This window comes from Amblyomma maculatum, chromosome 1 (genome assembly GCF_055883805.1).
Source record: "Amblyomma maculatum isolate TAMU_Amacu chromosome 1, ASM5588380v1, whole genome shotgun sequence".
NCBI classification, from domain to species: Eukaryota; Metazoa; Arthropoda; class Arachnida; order Ixodida; family Ixodidae; genus Amblyomma; species Amblyomma maculatum.
In genome coordinates this window covers 52,176,330-52,195,096 of record NC_139344.1, presented here as the reverse complement: position 1 = coordinate 52,195,096, position 18,767 = coordinate 52,176,330, and the positions used below count along the sequence as shown (strand labels likewise).

General features: G+C 43.2%; 1 long non-coding RNA gene across 1 annotated transcript; it reads right to left on the bottom strand.

Annotated features, from left to right (window-relative positions):
* Positions 1–608: 608 nt before the first annotated feature.
* Positions 609–18,171, bottom strand: LOC146202367 (uncharacterized). The gene is made up of 5 exons (XR_014702103.1): positions 17,911–18,171; positions 14,411–14,511; positions 3,647–3,821; positions 1,693–1,793; positions 609–743 (listed from the first exon to the last, which is right to left on the bottom strand). It is a non-coding gene; the product is annotated as an uncharacterized LOC146202367 (long non-coding RNA).
* Between the last annotated feature and the right edge of the window lie 596 nt (positions 18,172–18,767).

Genomic DNA, 18,767 nt, shown 5'->3' with positions numbered 1-18,767 from the left:
AATAAAAAATGGGTCAAATGCAGCACAATTTTTTGTTTTCAGATAATTGCTTTTGAAGTTAAAGAAAAAGATTTATTGCAATATAGCCTTGTATAATTGCATGCTGACAAATTGTTTTTTTTTATTGTTTTTTTTAATAGCCACCAGCCTGTCGGTCACCTACATTATCAATACTTCCTTTATGTGCTAGCTGCCTTGCCCTCCAGACTTACTTAGTGACTAGTTGCGTAGCCTTCTCCAGGAAGTATAGTCGTCGTCAGTTAGCTTCGCATAAACAATGGACCGTGAACCACCCTGGAGAAATTCTAAATGACCTCAAATGTCAGTTAAAAGCCATGTCGCTCAATATTTTTCATTTAGATGTCTAGAACTGGTGCGCTGAGAACCTTTTTACACATTGCTGGGAGAACATGCAAGCAACTTATCAACTTATTGTGCAGCTTCTTCAGCGAGATGTGAATCCTCACCACATGCTTTACACGAACAGCTTTTCGCCGCAGCATACGAGAGAAGGTTAACGTCAATCAGGCCATTGCCACGGTCAAAAAAATTGCCTTTATGGTCTCCATGCGTTCCGCCGAGCTTGAAAACTTCATGGAGGCGCGCGCGGTGACCGCGGCATCTGCCGCTGGATTGTGTTGCGGAGATTCGGTGTCATTGCTGATCGATGCCGGTTGCCATGGGAGCAATGTCTTCTAATCCACTTCTTTGTCTTCGTCATTGGAAACACGCTAAATATCCAGCTTCGAAATAAAAAAATGTCGCTAAATAAGAAACACCGTGAGCGAAAAACTGCAAGTAATCCGGCTGCGTCTAAATATTTGTTTGGGTAAACAAAATATGCTAGGTAGCTTTTCACTCTTGTAAGATGAGTTACAACCATTCCGGTAAACTTGAACAAAACAGACTCTGAAAAAATATTATTTTTCAGCTTAGGAGAGGCATATCTCAAGCAGGTGTGAAAGGGGGATGGGGCTTGTTGCCACCTAGGTTTCAAAAAAGGCCGATTTCGGAGTAAATATTTTGCGCGCGCATAATGAAAGACTGGACTATGTATAGGATAGAGTAGGGATTTTAAATTGCACAAAAAATAAAAAATATTTTTTTTTCCAGAAATTTTGCCTACTCTGTTCCCTTAAAGGGGACACTGACAGCTCGATCACAATTTTTATGTTACCAAAATCTAATCTTATGCCACTGCCTGTGCTTGTTGTTGCCTGCATGACAGCAAAAGACTTTAGTGGTGAAATATTTCAATTTCGAAGTTGAAAAGGATTTTTTCCCACTGCTGTGGTTCAAACTCAATTTTTCTCTGACACTATAAGAGAAAAGCAATGTAAGCACGGATTCTGTGATTGCTGGTGGACGGTAAGCAGAAATTGAATCTACTGCTGGCTGGACCTGTTGCTTCGTTTACACCAGCCCATATGACTCCTGTTCCCAACTCGACAATGAAGCTGTCGCGGTGAATGGTGGCTTGCACTCCACCAACCTCAGCCCTATAGAGCCTGTGAAGCTTTTAGGCCTGAGGTGGCTAAAAATGTCTGCATGTTGATGAAGGACCACTCTCTGCAGAAGCAAAGCCACGGAGCCAACGATAGGTCAATATTGGTGAGCCATACTCATGGGTGAACCATGCATGTGGCAGAAAAAAAGGAGAAAACACAAGGCCTGCTTTCTGCAATTTCTTACATTTCCTTCACTGTTGTCACTGAGCTGCCCTTAATCGAATGCTTCCTTGGGTAAATGTTCACATCCAAATTGGCTTGCTGGAAGTCTTCAGTGTCATTGCTCTGCAGAGTACATGTGAACATTGTGAACTGATGCATCGAAGCAGCTCTGTGTATAGTGAGAATTGTGCATACTGAAATGACACAACAGTAAACATTGAGAAATTAAAACACTCTTTGATGCCTCTGGCAAATCCAATGCTTATTAAAGATTCAGTACATCAGTGTCATAGTCCTACAACAAGCCAAAATAGTCAGCAAGCTAAAGGCAATTATTTAACGGCCACGGGAGCAACTTCAGCACTTGGAAAAAAAAAAACAATTCTGCAGCACTAGTACCTTTAGCACTAGCACAAGCTGTTGTGTAAGGTATGTTGCTTGGCTAGTTGGTGGTGGTTATCAAACATTATGGTATCGCAGCGCTGGCATACAAGGACAAAGGACTAGGGACACACAAAACTGCGCTGTTGCACGATGGGGCGAGGAGCACCGCACATCAGCTCTCCGTGTAGGCTTAGGTGACTGGAGCTAACAGAGAGGGGCCACATTTGACGGCATGCCAGCAATATGCAAGTGCTCACTTCAGAGTACAACACTGTACAATGCTGCCCGGTGACGGCGGCAACTGTGATACATGCCTGTCTCTCACTGACTGCAGCTGTGCAGCTAGACGGTACATTTAATATTTCCAGTTAAGCTACTGCAATATATATTATATGCTACCATATATTAATTCCATGTGCACTGCTTACGCTAGGACTTGGAATCGTTCTCATTGAAGTCAGGTGCCAGGTAATGACAGCCATATTTCCAAGGTTGTATGTGTTATATCCTGCACTTTAGGTCTAACATCAAGGGATTTCTGACACAGGTATCTGCCACAGTGTAGAATGGTTCATGGAACTGCAAAAATAAGAAGAGAGAAAAAAAAATGAGACCTGCTGCACCTGCCATGTCCTAGGAGCAAAGAATTGCAGCCAGATTAGCGTAAAGGGCAGGTGATCACGAACACTACCTAAAAATGCATGGGCTGTTGTCCAATTGAAGTTTGCTATATGGAGCACCGTGCTCCAGCACTCGACACGAGAGTGATAGCCTACAAGCAGTTAGTTGCATTTGCAAAAACGTGATTGCGTCTAGCCAAAAGAACACTGCACTTCGGCGTACTTTCGGCCATTTTTTTTTTTTCGTAAACATTTTATGGAATGTTTTACATGGGGGCTCGTCTCTTGTCCTCGTCTGCCTCGCGTTATATGCCGCCCTCATGACTTACCAACTCGTGCAGAACAACACTGTCATATTTTCTTGGAATATATTACTCCAATGCATAGTGCAAACAGCGTCTTTTTTCTTTTTTTTTCATTACTCCTTTTCAAAGGGTCGAAGCACTAGACAGACACTTCACAAAGTGGGATTTAAAATTCGGTTATGTGGTAGTGTGTGAAAGAAACCATTCAACTGTACGGTCGATTTTATAAAGATGCGGTACTAAAGACTTTGGATGGCTTCAGTAGAAAGAAATAAAGTTTAAGAAGAAGAAAGTTTGTTTATTCATGAAAACAGGTATTACATAAATCATACAGAAGGTCCCAGAGCTCAAGGCTGTACGGGACCTCTTTACTGCAGTGACAGTAGTATTTTCCAGCGAACTTGAGGTTTTTTAGAACAATAAAAAAATATAATCGGGCAACAGCGCGCCTTTCAACTCTATCTCACCAGCAGTTAGTTCACAACATTCGCGCAGGCTCAAGCAGTACGCATGCAATAACAAGTGTTATCCTCTATAAGTCAATTTGCGAAACGGAACATGCTTAGTGCACTCTGGCTCAGGGCATATTCTGCCTTTGACACTGCGTCGTGCAGCAATATATTTCCCCATAGCACGAAAGCAGAGATATAAATAGTAGCGAACTTACCGAGATGGCTCATTGCGCTTCTCAGTCTCGGCTCGCAGACATTGTGTCAGTGATAAATTTTGGGCATAGACTTGTATATACTTGAGTTTCATTAATAATTTGCAGGAAAGCATTTTACAAGCGGGGCAATAGACTTGAAGCACACTTCTGCGGCGTGACGGCAGTGGCACCGGCGCTATGAGGAAAAAAAAAAAAAAAAACTAACACTGCGTCCTCACAACACTACATTTTTTAACAAATAACATGTTACGAGCGAAATATTATTCAGATAACATATAATGCGATCTTAATTGTGCTTTAATGCTTTAATAGGTCAGTGTCGTCGTCTGCTGCATGCAAATATAGAGACTGAGGGCACCTTTGGTGGCAGTACTTTACCATCCATTCCATTGCATTTGATTGCACCATGGGGGTGTGGAGCGAATTGTAGGAAAGAAAGGGTGCTGCTTTTGTCTGATAGTGCAGTGCTATCTGAAGCTTATCATCTTGAGCATTCATATAAGCATGAACAGCCTTGCACTTCGTCGAATCTGTGGAATGCGCGGAAATACCTTTTGTGCTGGCATATAGCCTGCAGTGCCACTCTGCAGATACCACCAGAGTGCAGCTCTGCTGGTCAATCATACTGATGTACGCGTATGGGTCGTTAGATAAAAAAGAAATGCTGTTCAGTTCACAGCAGAAGCACACCTGCAGGGTGTCGTACTGACTTGCGCATTCCTCGAAAGCGCTCCTAGGTACCAACATAATGCAAACATAAATACTCAGGCTTCCAACATTTGGAGGCAACACAGTTGTGAAATGTACTCGGGAAAATAAGTAACGTAGCACACAGTGAATGACATCACCATTCGTGCTCAGTTTCGCTCCATGTTGCACTGCAACGTAGTAGTTATCACAAAAAACTAGATACAAGGAATCTTACTAGAAATTGTTGGCATGAGTATTGTTCTGTGCTCTAATCCTTGCATATTGGAAACTTAGCATTACAAGTTTCTGTGATGTCATGTCCAAATGTTTCATTGACACTAGTATCTTCCTTGTTTCACTACTGTGCAAGTTGTACGAGGTCTTATTTTGACTTCTAAAAGAATTTGCATATGGTCCACAATCCTTGTTGAAAATCTAAGGTTTGGTTTGGTTAGGTTTGGGGTGGGGTGTAACGTCCCAAAGCAGCTCAGGCTATGAGAGACGTTGTAGTGGAAGACTCCGCAAATTGTGACCACGTGGGGTTCTTCAACGTGCACTGACATCGCACAGCACTCGGGCACCTAGCTTTTCGCCTCGATCGAAAAGCGGCCGCCTAGGCCGGGATGTGATCCTGCATCATTGGGCACATTAGTCGATTGCCCTAACCACTTCACCACCCCAACAGGGTAAAAATCTAAGGGTGTAGTCATTTCCTTCATACTGTTTCTATTGCAACATGTCACACAGCCTATTTTTTAAAGAGCCCTCTTTCCCACATGGATGCCACTTCACAATGCCAAATTAGGGCTAGGTTTCCGTGCTGAAGTATTGACGATTTCAACTGTGGGAGGCATGTTTTGAAGTGCCCTTGTAATACTGTAAGCTTCACAGATCAATTCTAGAGGCTGCCACTTTGCAGCCTCTACTGAGCCAGAGAAACACTGAAGTTTGGCAACTCAAATTATACTGGTTGCACTGCTCTGGAAGAAGGCAGCAGAGCAAGTAACAACACAAAACATAAAAAGCACACACAAACACAAGGACAACACTGCACTGACAACTATATTGACCAGAACCCGCACATCTTCTCCCTTCACTTCACATCTGCAGCCAACTTCTTCCTTGTCTTTAACGTCCTGCCGGCTTGCGCAGAAATTCTAATTCCTTCTTCAACAATACCACTGAAGGCATACTGACACATTGGTCTCCCGAGTCACTGATTGCATATGCTTCATAAATTTCTCTTGCTAACTTATCCTTCATCCTTTTCATAATCTTAACATTGTGAAGGTCAGCTGGACATTTTTGGTCTCTACAAACAACGCAGTCTTTTCAGTGCACCGCGAGATTAGTGCCAGACTTCTCCGATATTGCCATAGCGTGTTCTCTAACCCTGTCATTGATACACCTTCCTGTCGGTCCAATATATTTCTTTCCATATTGCAAGGAAATCCCCTGAATACACTTGGAGTACCTAGTCCGGTGCGAAGTTTTACATCCAGAGTCGAAGTCCTGGTTGTTAACCCGCACACACATCCCTTTAGCTCTGTTTGGTGCTGTTGAAGTAAAGGGAGAAGATATGCGGGTTCTGGTCAGTGTAGTTGTCAGTGCAGCGTTGTCCTTGTGTTTGTGTGTGCTTATGTTTTTTGTTGTTACCTGCTCTGCTGCCTTCTTCCAAGAGATGCGTGACCAACTAGCTCAACGTCCAACTCTATTATGGTTGCATTGGTTCTATCCATATAAAAACTGTACTTACAGGATCGAAAAAGCACAGGTTCAGTATGCTTGATACGGCGGGCAAAGCCTGGTATGTGGCGTAGTAAATGGCTGCCACGTATTTAATATATAAGCACAAGTTTTGAAACACAAGTCACTAACATGGCAGGTATTGGCCGTGGTTTGTCATTATAATTAAACTCACTGTATCCATCCTTAATGTTGCCTACTAAAGATGGATTAGCTGTAGTTGCCCAACCCACATACCCAGCTAGGTGAAATAGGATACTTTAAGAAACTTGGAATATTTCATAGGATGCTGCACACCTAGCAGCAGTCTGCATTTTTGTCTTTTCGACTGTGGCAGTTTCAAACTTAGGTACGACTTCAATAATGGAATTAGTATTGATGTGATCATCACCTACTTGCCACCAAAAATGGCAACTGTAACGAGAACGCCCGCTGTTCTGCAGAATACACAGTTTGATGCATGGTGTGATCATGGTCTGAAGTAATCGGATCTCATTCTGGACTATACAACACAATGGTCTTTTTATGGACCATTCAGAATTCTGCTCCTCAGCACTGTCTAGTAGTTTAATCAACAGCATAGATAAGCAGTTCTTTGTTTCAGAGCCCCACATTGATGGGTGCATATACTCCTAGACAAGGATTTTATAAGCTATAAAAATGTCTACAAACGAAATACAGTTGTCACCATTACTGGCCATTCCTGTAAGCAAACTGAGGTGCACAGTGATGACCTAGTGGCTCAAGCATCTGTCTCATGTGCAGAGTTCCTCACGATAGTGGACAACTTTTTTTTTTTTTTTTTTGGGGGGGGGGGGGATGAAATGACTGTGGAAAGGGCCTCATACTGTCCCACTTTCAAATTTAAATCTGTATCACGCTATAAAGCCCATTTGCGACCCTTCATTAGCAAAGCAGTGGCCTAGGTGGGCCACAAGAAGAAAAAGTTATTCGCACACCTTTGAGACTAGGCTACATCACCTTTCACTTTCATATGGTGATAGTGGAGTCATCAGTTTGGTGGCATAATCTTGAATTGAGTGTCAAGGAAATTTTCAAATCCAATTTGAGTTTTATTGCGAAAGCAATACTACTCTAGGTTTCGAGCCTTCAACGTAGTGCGGCCGGTAGCCACGTCTTGCCCATGTGACGCTGTGGCGTCACAACCCACGTGACACTAGGGCGAGAGCTGGGCTACCAACTCAAGCGGTCGGCAAGAGCTGCCAACTTGGGTCTCTCGTTTCACATGGGACGGTTATGTCAGAATCAGCCTGCTAGGACCCTGGCATTCACGTTACCCCTATAGGCCACTAAGGCACGTTCATACGGATTGGTTAAAGCGGGGCTTTACATGTGGGCTGAGGAAGAAGAAAAAGAGAAGAAGGCTCGGTCACCCGCAGCTAATGCCTTCGCTCAATATTTGGTTCACCAAAGTTGAACCCTTGTAATTCTTTTTTTTTTTCTGCTGCTGGCGAAACAACATTATAACCAGAAAGAGCCGCAAATTCATTTCCAACTAAAACCAAAATTTGGATGGAATTGTCTCTTGGCGCATTTTTCTAGAACAAATTTATTTCTGATACTGTGTAGAAGATAGCAAATTCTGGGGACACTTAAGCTCTTCCTTTAAGCATATGACTATATAGCGTCTGCAGCTCCCCTTACAGTTCATTTGCATACATGTAGTCCTCGCTTATTTACCAGTCTCTTGGTCTGTGCCTCTAATATATCACACATCCTTATTATCATACAGTACTAAACTATCACCTCATCCATCTACCGGATGTAGGCAACCATTCAACATGTAAACCCCCACTTTGAGCGTGCCTGACTTGGCATCCAAAAACAGTGGAAGGTTGATTCTTATTCCACCTTCCCACCCCAAATGAGCAACCAGAGTTGGCAGCTCCTCCCACCTTTCTGATAAGTGATCTTGTTAAGTTGCACTAACCATGGAAGTATCGGCGCTCGGCCATGTCAGCTGCCAACTAGCACCGTGACGGTAATTTTTTGTTCACAATGCCGTCGCAGGATTTTCTGGGTAACGAGGCTTTTACAGCTATCGTATAAAATGGTAAACGTAAGCATCTGCTTCATCACATGCACTGTATGAAGGTAGCCTGTTGAACATCTGCATTTTTCATATTCCCATCTGCAAGCTAGCAAACTGCCACACCAAAAATTGGCATAGGTCAACTGCTAGAACTTCTCGAAAAAAGTCCTAGAGCCAGTTCCACAAATTTAGGCTTCTGAGCAAATGAGAGCTACTGCTTTAAGCCTGAGGCCTTCACCCGTCACCAGCTGGACAAGAATGAAGCCAAGGAATGTGTGACGCCAGTTACCCGGAGCAGCTGATTTACATGTGGCCTGAAAGGGCGCAAGCTGTCAGCGTGTGAAGGGGCAAGGCTTCGTGCATACAATCTGAAATCTTGAAATGTTCCCCACAAGGAATGGAGGACTTCTGTAGTCAACGCACAGCATAGAAAGTATGTACTCTGTCCTACATAAAAGCTCATTTTCTGCCATGACAAAAAATTATGGGGATTCTTAAGTCACCTTAAGAATAGAATGCGACAGCATTCGAGCAACATTGCTTGCTGTAGGTTTCTGTCATTTCAGCTTGACATGCTCATTGCTGTACCTACAGGGACTTTGAGTTGTTTTTCTGTTACAGTAGACATGGACAGCATTGAAGGTGACTCTATGAGCCAGCCACTGTTCTTGGCCATACGACTCGACCAGCACACCTGTAAATTTGGCCAGAGGGCTCCATTAGGTTGCGCTTTCTACACCAGTTGAGAGCATACTCAAGTACAATTTGTCAGTGCGGTTTTGTGCCATCTGCACCAGCCTCCCCACAGTCTCCTTCCCATGTAAATATCTGCTTGACTTGTTCCATTGCAGACTACTCTGTAGTCATGCTTTTTTCAGTAAAAGTGTTTCCAGTGTTTCCCGACACACTTTCCATGTGCTAGATGACTATGGTGGTCACATGTAGCCAGTCAGTGTGAATGTGTAGCAGACGGGAGGGGCTTTATTATAATCTTTTTTGTGATACAACATGCAGAGACCCATTTCTTTTTGACAAGGTGTCCTTCACATCAGCATCAGTGGTACCTCCACTTAGAGTAGCGATTGGTTTTAAGAATGCTAGTCAGCCTATACCTTCGCCCGTTAGTCGGCCCATGCCTGCCAGTAAAATGTCTGACAATCACTCTTCCACCACTGCCTGCCAACAGAAAGCCCAAGTTGTGGAGTTTAAAAGTTAACTCTTTTTAATTGACAAGCAACCGGTGACACATTTTGGATGGGAACAGCAACAGCCTTAATGCACACAAACTGCCTTGGATTCTGCTGTTATCTCTTCGAAGTACCCACTGACTCGGTGACAGTTTGCCTGCACCACTTTGCACAATGCATAAAAAAGGGGCAGTGTCAAATACATAACTTTTAGAACCGGCATGGAACTTTTTTGAATTAATGCAGATTGCACCCAATCTCTGGAAATCAAGACGCAGTCTTGTGAAATCACACTCCTCGCCAACCAATCAGCGCTTGGTCATATACATGACCTGACCTCTCCATCAAGCAAGACATTTCTTGCCAACACCACGTTTTCCTGTTCATATGGACTGTAAGCTATTGCATTAATAAATGAGTTTTCTTATCTTCGGCCTGTCTCTGCATCAGCAACCGGTGGCCCACCCAGTCAATGTTACTCCTTGTGTAGACTCCAGCAGTGGGCCTAGCGACATAATTACGATTAGGCGCCATCTGTAGGATCCCTAGAATATTGCTTAAAGCTAGTTGTTCTATGCTAATTAGTGTATTGTGAATAGAGGAATACACGGCACAAAGAAGACTTGTCTGTTCTAAATGTTTTTTTTTTTTTTTTTTGAGTCTTGTAATTCTTCATTCACATATGATACACTTTCAATGCATCCAGCATAGCTGCCACGGCAAGAATATTGCATGCCATTCTATGTATTCATTCTTGCAGTAAAACAGTGGTAGGGCTATGCCAACTCACCTGCAGCATTGGCATTGGCTGTAATATATAGTGTACAAACCAATATGGCTGGCACGTAAACCTGAACTTTATAAAACCACAATCACTCCTAGGAAATTTTATATACAGCATCTTTTTGTGTAAGGCAACAAAAGCAACACATTAACTGAAAGCTGATCTGGCAATGGAGGCGCTATTCTGCTGTCACTCCCTTTCACTTCAAGAAAACACCACAGTCAAAAACGGAGGACAAAGTAGGAGAATTTTGCTATGAATGCTAACTTTCAAATTAAATTTATTCAAGCTTTCATCAAGATAAAAAATGTGCATACACTGCCCTCTCTATTTAGACCAAGCCAGTTACCCACGTAGCAACACAAGTCATGGCCTGTCTCAAGGGAAAGCGCGCTTCTTACGGCTTCCCCAATGGGGTCTGTTTCCACATCTTGGTAGGGTCGCCACTACCTCACCGCTCCGCTTCAGCTAGCGCTGTTCACGAGCAAGGAAAGCACGCATCCCCACTCCATGCCCCACCCGCATCACTTGCAAACCTGCAAGTCCTTACATTTCAATCTTTATAGTTCATACAGACACTGTGCAGCCAGCGTTGTGAGATTTGTGATCTATGAGATATAAAATGCAGATAAATCCTGTGCACAGGCGCTCCTCTCAGCGCGACTGCATGGTCGCATGAACCTCCTGATCTACTGTCATCACAGCTTTCTGCCTCTAAATTTTGAGCAAACACAAAATTTATATGTCATGTGCAGTGTGTTGAATTACATCCTCAAAGTGTTTGCTTGGCTTCTGAAGTTCAAATAATATCCTGGAATCTCAATCGATGCCATTTTATTTACCTAACTAAAAAGCGGCATTAATAATCATTCCTGGCGCTTCACAGATTGAGGTTAAAGAGCAAAAATTTGTTCAGAGTTGAAATTGCAGCTGTGCAATGCAGTGAACTTTTCACTAAGTTCCAAATATGTTACATTCAGAACAATATCAATTGGCTGAAAGAGTATGTAGCCTCGCGACTGACAACTTTTGATCATGACGTCGGGCATGAGTATTTGTTTCGCAGCAGTAAGGAGAGCGGCGGACAAGAGAAGATCATTCTCCTTTAAAGCTGACCCTTATTTAAGGAAAGTTAAGGAAGGAGAAAATTATATTCCCCTTCAAGAAACTGAACATTCCTTTATAGCTCTAACCATTATTTCACTTAAGTATGATCTGTGGCAGGACGGCATGTGTGCACGTGTGTGCGCGTTTTGGGGAGGGGATTGCTTCTAGCGTTGTTGCAATTATAATTAACCACACAGTGCTTCGAAAGCAGCTCGCCTGCAGGGCGCGTCTCCTCACCGAGCACCTGACCGCGCTGGAGAGCTTTTAATGCGCCAATAGCGTCTCCATATGGGCATAAGGGATTTATTGAACATAAAACATCTAAATAAACACACCCGCCACGGAAGAAACCGCATTCCAAGTTCTAAACAGAAGACGCATGTTAGTCTCAGAGGCACTTTATTTTCTAAATTATTAATTTCTATTTCTACAGGTTATTCGAAAGAGCTATTTTTGAATGAGCTATGTGCAACTCGCAAAATATGTGGTGTCCATGAAAATTAGGTCAATTTTGACAGCAATTGCCAGCATGCATATTAGAGAATATAAAGGTATGACTGTGTCAATAAAATTGAAATTTCGTGGCCGTAGTCGTCCTAGATGTGTTTACAGGGCGATATCTAGGAGTGCAAGCTTGAAAAGTTTCGGTTTTCATTTCTCTCGGGTTCGATCCCAGCAGCGGCGGCCACATCTCAATGGAAGCAATATCGTCAAGGCATCCACCTTCTACACAACACAGTGCACATTAAAGAACACCAAGTGATTGAAATTTTTAGGACCACCACTGCGGCGCCTCTCATAGCCAGAGTTTCTTTGCAGCGTTAAACCACACAGACATGCCACCAAGCTAACCTTGCATTAACAAGCTTACTTATAGTACTTGTCAGCCCAGTATGAATATTTGCAAAGAATGGATCTTCTGCATTTAAGATAGCAGTATCCATCATATATGCACGTCATATTTTTGAAGAAGAATAATTCGTTTTTTTATGATTCTAACTGGCAGATTTTGTTATAAGGACATCATTCACATGTGGAATACACTGGAGACGTGCAGCTAAGGCAACTACGGTGTTGCACATTCTACGAAACCAGTGAATGACAGCGTGAAAGCAGGGGAAAACCACCCGCTGCTGCTGCAACAGGTGGAAAGCGAACGGTGAGCTGGTGGCACAACTTAAAGCGGCTGAGAGCATAATTAAAAGAGAACCGCTCCCACTGCTTTTGCGGCGATTGAGAAGACAACAGGAAAGAGTGTCCGCTCTCCCTCGAGACCAGCTGTGCACAAGTATAGTAATTACCAAAAAAAGCAAATGCACGGATTGACATAAATTTATTCAAGGAAATGGCCCAAGTCATTAAGGAATGATATACATCAAGTGCACAACATAACAAAAAGGGGTCTGCACTACAGTAAAAAAAGAAATACAATTCATATTGTTCCAAGCCATTTGAAATTAGTGAACATGAGACATTTTTTAGGCGGATGTACCAAGACCATACTAATGCGTAAATCTGAATGCTAAACAAATGGTAGAAAGGTGCAGACTCCGTACAGGCTCCGATAAATGGAGATGCCAGCTGGACTGAAGCCACTTTTTCTAACAATCGTGGATGCTCTGCACAACATGTTAGAAAGTCGACTGCAGTGATGCGAGTGCTATGCTAAACTGAGTCACAAAGCTTACCTTGCCCCATACTGCCACATTATGAAATTTAAGCAATTTGGGCCAAGCCGGCACCAAAACTTTCTTTAAAAAAAAAAAAAAAAAAAAAAAAAAACACCTTGGGTGCCACGTGTTGTATGATATACGCTACTGTACAAAACACCATCATCATGGCTCACACATGCGCCAGCAGTTTCAGCATAGTTAGCAACTGCTGTTAAGTTGCATCCTACTATGGCACGCTCTAATATGCATACGCAGTTACAAAGTATACAGGCATGAGAGAGTGCCAAGCGAAGGCTCACTACAATCACCCTTTCAAATAGCTGTCCCAGCTACGCAGATTGAAAGGGCAGTTTTAGATCAACAAACACTGCAAGTAGCTGCTCAAGTCTGGACTGAATGGTTCCACCGTTCTTAAAGATGCATAGCATTCATAGTAAGATTCACAAGCAGGATGAGTATCACTTTATTGGTTAGTCTCAATTATGGGGTTTAATGTCGACTCTGGCTGTGAGAGATGCCACAGTTGAGATTTTTTTTTTGCGCTAAGATGGGGTGGGAGGCGGCACGTTCAGGACGCAGTGTCCAATGAGTGCTAATCAAAACACAAGCAGCAACAGCATGCATGAAAGGCGAGTCCTAGAGACCTCTGCACGCCGCCACCGAGTGATCTCGCTACACCTCCGCAGATGGTCGACGCAAACTGATCAGCGAGGTGCCATTGCCGTTTTCTTTCGGTGTCATCGGCGCACCGTTTTAGTTTAATGTGAAACCATTATTATCCCCTTCATACGCGATTCTGTCCGCGACTGTTGTTGGTCGTGATGGTTTCGAAAGAAGAGCTATCATACCATCGACGGGCATAGCGCAGCTCAGTAACATGAGACACAGCAATATAGGCCGAGCGCAATATAGGAGAATCAGATGGCATCATGTTTGGGCAAAGCTGCAGAAATAACCCTTCCCCGCCAAGTGCGCTAAGAGGCCGCCCTTTAGCTGCGCATCGCTGCTAGCTGCCGCCGAAACTGCTGCCTACAAAGATGTCACCACGAGTCCAAACCGACACAGCCTTCTTAAGCAGGCAGAAACCACTTCTCAGAAGATTTAAAGTAATGATCATGTCATCGAAAGTCTTCTGTGCAAATCAGAAGGGTTGGAAGGTATGCCATCATTTGACAGATAACCCGAAGTAGACATAAGTCCCCATTTTAAATAAGCCATACGAGCATGCCGGTGTGGTCAAAGGGGGGTGCGTGCCTAACTTGGATAACTAGTTCCTCCGGCCTCGAAGGCAAAAGCGAGAGTTGGCAGCACCTGCCATTTCAGCCGTGCCATGTTGCCTCATAACATCACACAACCCAACAACCAATCAGGGCACGACCATGTCACCAGCCAACTACCACCAGCCAGAGCCACGCCCGTGGTTTTTAACTAACAATGCCAATACCAGATTTTCTGTATAACAGGGCCTTTGATGCTACTGCATCAAAATATGTTATTTACTGCACTTGGGCTCACTACAGTTACCCGTGAAAAGGAACTCCACAGTCACCGAACCCAACCGGTACTCTCAAACAGGCACGGGAAACCAAGATGACCATCTGCTCACACATGTCTGAGGGAATGACCTGCAGGAAGATTAAAAAAAAAAAAAAAAAGAAACCAGCATGAAGCCACACAATCAAAACATTAATACTGGAACAGTGTAAATGTTGAGTGCTTCATTAGGTCATTTCACATGACACTGAATTCAAAAGAAGCAAAATACAGGATACAGCACATAACTTAAAGGAAAAATTACTTATCATAACCTGCTGTGCGAAAGCTGAATGCAGCAAAGTAGAAGCCATTTCAAGTAATGGACTAGGCAACGAGCACAAAAAATCAAAGGAGCTGCATTTTTATTCCAGTGATTCATCATCATCATCATCAGCCTGATTATACCCACTGCAGGGCGAAGGCCTCTCCCCTATTTCTCCACTTAGCCCGGTTCTGTGCTAGCTGCATCCACTTGACCCCTGCGAACTTCTTAGTCTCATCCAGTTTCTAGGCATTTACAGTTTTCATAGTTTGCCATGGATAGTTCTTTTTGTGGCTAGGATATCTGTAGTTTCATGAAACCTGACCAATGAATAGTTTTTGTAATTAAGAAGCTTTTTCTTCTTAAATGCAATTTCTGCGCATTCAGTACTTGTCTATACAGCAGATCCAGTAGAATGGTTATCTTCTAGTCAAAAATATGTTTTGGCAAAGTAATACAGGAACCCTGTGAATGTGCATCAGAAAACCAGTATTCAGCCTGGCTTGCTTATGAAGTCGCAACAAAAATTTTAGGTGATGCCCACTTTGAAATGATACACTTAATTATTGAACCTACATGACCTTCAAAAGTGAGACTACAATCCACACATAGGACCAATCAACTCTTTTAAGCAGTTGGTATGACTTTGCGGGACTGAATCTCTAGCCTACATTCGTCACACGGCTCCAAGACATAAGTCGGCATTTCGTGTAGCTATATGCACTAGCAAAGACTAGGTAGCGATTAGGACATCTAACTATTCTGCTCAGGAAGCATGCAATTTATTCATTTAAAGCAGTTAGGCCTGTCATGAAAGCAGGGCAACACTGAGCATTAACTAGCACCACACATTTTAAAGAGATCAAATACTGAACTTTAAGTGCCCAATTTTTTGAGCAATGAAAAGCTTGCTTTCTAAGGTGGTCAATTGATTCAATAGTTTTATAAGGTGTTCTGCAATTTTTTGCAGATTTGCGAGCAGTTGGCAGTTTAAGCAGCATTTACACTTTGCCTTCAGAGTCCGGCTGGAATAATTAAGATTCACCCTGTTTACATTTCATAATCTTTAGGTACTGAACATACGTCATGTTCTACCAGAGCAGCATTAGCATGGAGAAAGCAGCTCGAAGAAGGGATTTTGGTTGGAAGCATCCCTGTACTAGTTCACTTCATCTCAAAAAAATTGGCTGTGGTTTAGCTCTGGTTAAACCGGGTTGAATTGTGTTAGCAATACTTCCATGGCTGCGCTTATGGTTCAGCATGTAGTGTACCTCCTTCTCTAGTCTTTTTTTTTTTTTAATCCGTGTCCGTGGTCCTGGCAGGAGCAGTCAACTTGGGTCTCTCATTTCACATGGGACTGTTATGTCAGAATCAGCCTGCTAAGACCCTGGCATTCACATTATCCCTATAGGCCACTAAGGCACGTTCATACGGCTTGGTTAAATCGGGGCTTTATATGGGGGCTGGCAGGAGCTGCCAACTTGGGTCTCTCAAGGTCAAACATGGCCCTTCCCGGGACGACGTGACGGGCTGAAACCTGGCGCAGTACTGCTAACGCAATAATAAAGCTCAGCTTTCATGGATGTTCCAGCTGATGAAAGTATCTATTGCAGTTGGACAGGCAGCAATTTTTTCACATACACCTATTTCCATTATGGGCACTGGCGACTCTGTAACTACACAAATTTGAATTTCAAACTTCCAGTACCTAGCCTTGATCGTCCTTCAGCCATCCTTTCCTAAACTTCTGCACAAACTTCGCAGGTTCTAGTAATGTAAGACAAAAAGCTTGAAAGCAGATTAGACTATTGCATTAGAAATGCCGCAAAAACCAATTCAAGGTGTAATGGGCAATTAATATTGGCCACCTTGACATCGCAGTGACCACACTCTTGCAGCGAACTTTTCCTTCAGAAATGAATATCATTTTAAGAAACAGCGACTGTTCTAAAGAAAAACAGTAGGACCACCAAACACCACCCATAAAGAAGCCAACAGGACTTACAAATCACTAAAACCCCACCTCCTTCAATGGAACATTTTTGCCTGCTAAACAGGATTAAAACAAATTAAAGTTAGTGGGAAAAGCACTAACTAGGTAACATTGGTCAACACTAACAGCCCTTTAAGTGGTATTTTTTGGATCAACTCCTAAGCCATGCATGCTTGTTCTCTAACTTGTCTTGGAAGGCGTTCAATTTTGGACCACATCTGTCCGAGGACAAGTGGGATCGCTATACGGCCACAGCTATGCTCTAACTAAACTGTCATTACATTGATAGCTGAACTGAACGATTAGCAGATTAAATAATTTCGCGACTGCCCAGCCACAATTTCAGATTGTGCCTATTGTACTCTCTAATGATGCTGGTGGCTGCGACCAAAATCAATTTGGTTGAGCGAACTATTGGCACTTCTACCTTGCATAGAAAAGACTACTCCTTCACATTTCACAGTTACATGAAAAGCTTGTTAGGGCTAGGACTAGCAGTTTTCTTTGGTGGATAATTTGGTTATGCAAATTTTGAGCAAAGAATGTGAACATCTGGCAAGAAATGTAATGCTTATGAATGATATAAATTTAATTATCAAATCTCAAAATGCTGCAAATGCACAGTTATCATCATAAGGCACACAAAAAAAAAAAATCCAGTCTGCTATTTTCGTACTAAGAGAGCATGATTACAAAGAACACACGAGAAAATGTGCTTGTTTTAATATGAGGCATTCGTTTGCTGAATGCTGATAATGTATTTCCTTTCATATTGGAAGTAACTGTACATGCATTAAGACTGCAGACGGCTGCTGAAATCAGGTGGTGCTTCTCTTCACTTGAACAGTGATGCTTGTTTGACACAATGTCCCTACAGTGACTGAAAGGCCTCTGATAGTCAGATGCAAAATCGCGCTCCTGCCGCTCACTCTCGCTCCTTGGCCGCCCCCACAGATGCTAGGCATTGCTTTCTAAGAGAATTTTCCGTTTCGACTACTAATGCTATTGAAAGGCACCACTATCGCGACCTTGTGCGTAGAAGGGTGGGAACAGCTGTCGCCAAAGTAGCCGCGTAAGCTTGCTTCAGTGTACTTGGGAACAGGCATTACAAAACATCACCAAAGTTCTATCCGGTACCGTATTTTATCATTTAGAATAGCAGCAATATTCAAGTAAACTCTGGTCAAAACTGAACCGCAGCGATCTCTACGAGGCTGAACGCTAGGAACTCACCTCCTTGAAGGCGCAACATACCGTTACCACTTTACTTATGCCAATCCTTACTTTTCAATTAATGATGCGCAAAACATTCCGAAGCAACTTTACCTTACATTAAACCTGCGGCGAAGATGTGTACGCGGTCTAACCACTTAAAGTGGGCACAAGCTACGGACCACGGTGCTACACACAGGACAGCGCCATGACACACAAAGTGGAGCTGATGATGATAATCACTATGGACAAGACAAGGTCCATAGCACGACCTACTGCATAGCCTCCTCTATTTTTTTGTGCCTGCCGGATGCGCCCTCCGCGGCCGTCGACGCGACTCTGCTGCTACGCCACTTAGCGCCGAGTGGTGGCGCTAGTCAGGTTGGGGTTCGTCTGCATTCGCCAGACAAAGTTCCAGTGCCAGTCCATGAACCAAGTCTGGAATCGTGGCAGAGGCAGTGCAAAAGGCTAGGATGAAAGAGAGAAGAAAGGCAACACACAGAGATTTCCACCTTATAACAAATCTGGAAGTCTAGATATATTTGAGTGCTACCTCCATCTAGTTTATATTATAAGCAAACAGCAAAAGCCAAGCAAACTAAAGAAAGTAAGGTCCCAGACATGCTCCTCACCAACATTGTGCGCTATCTGTATGCAGACTGGAACGGCATTCCAGACAATGCTGCTATAATCACTTGCTCACATCACTTCGTTGCAGACGTAAAAGCTTTCCTGTAACTGTGGATATGTATTTTTAAATTTTACTATCTCTTTTAGGGCCTTTAATGAAATGAAATCTAGTACTGCACACCAACAGAAGATGTGCAAAACTGGATATGCCAGGGCATTCCATCATACGGGCCAGTGAGCCTTTTTTA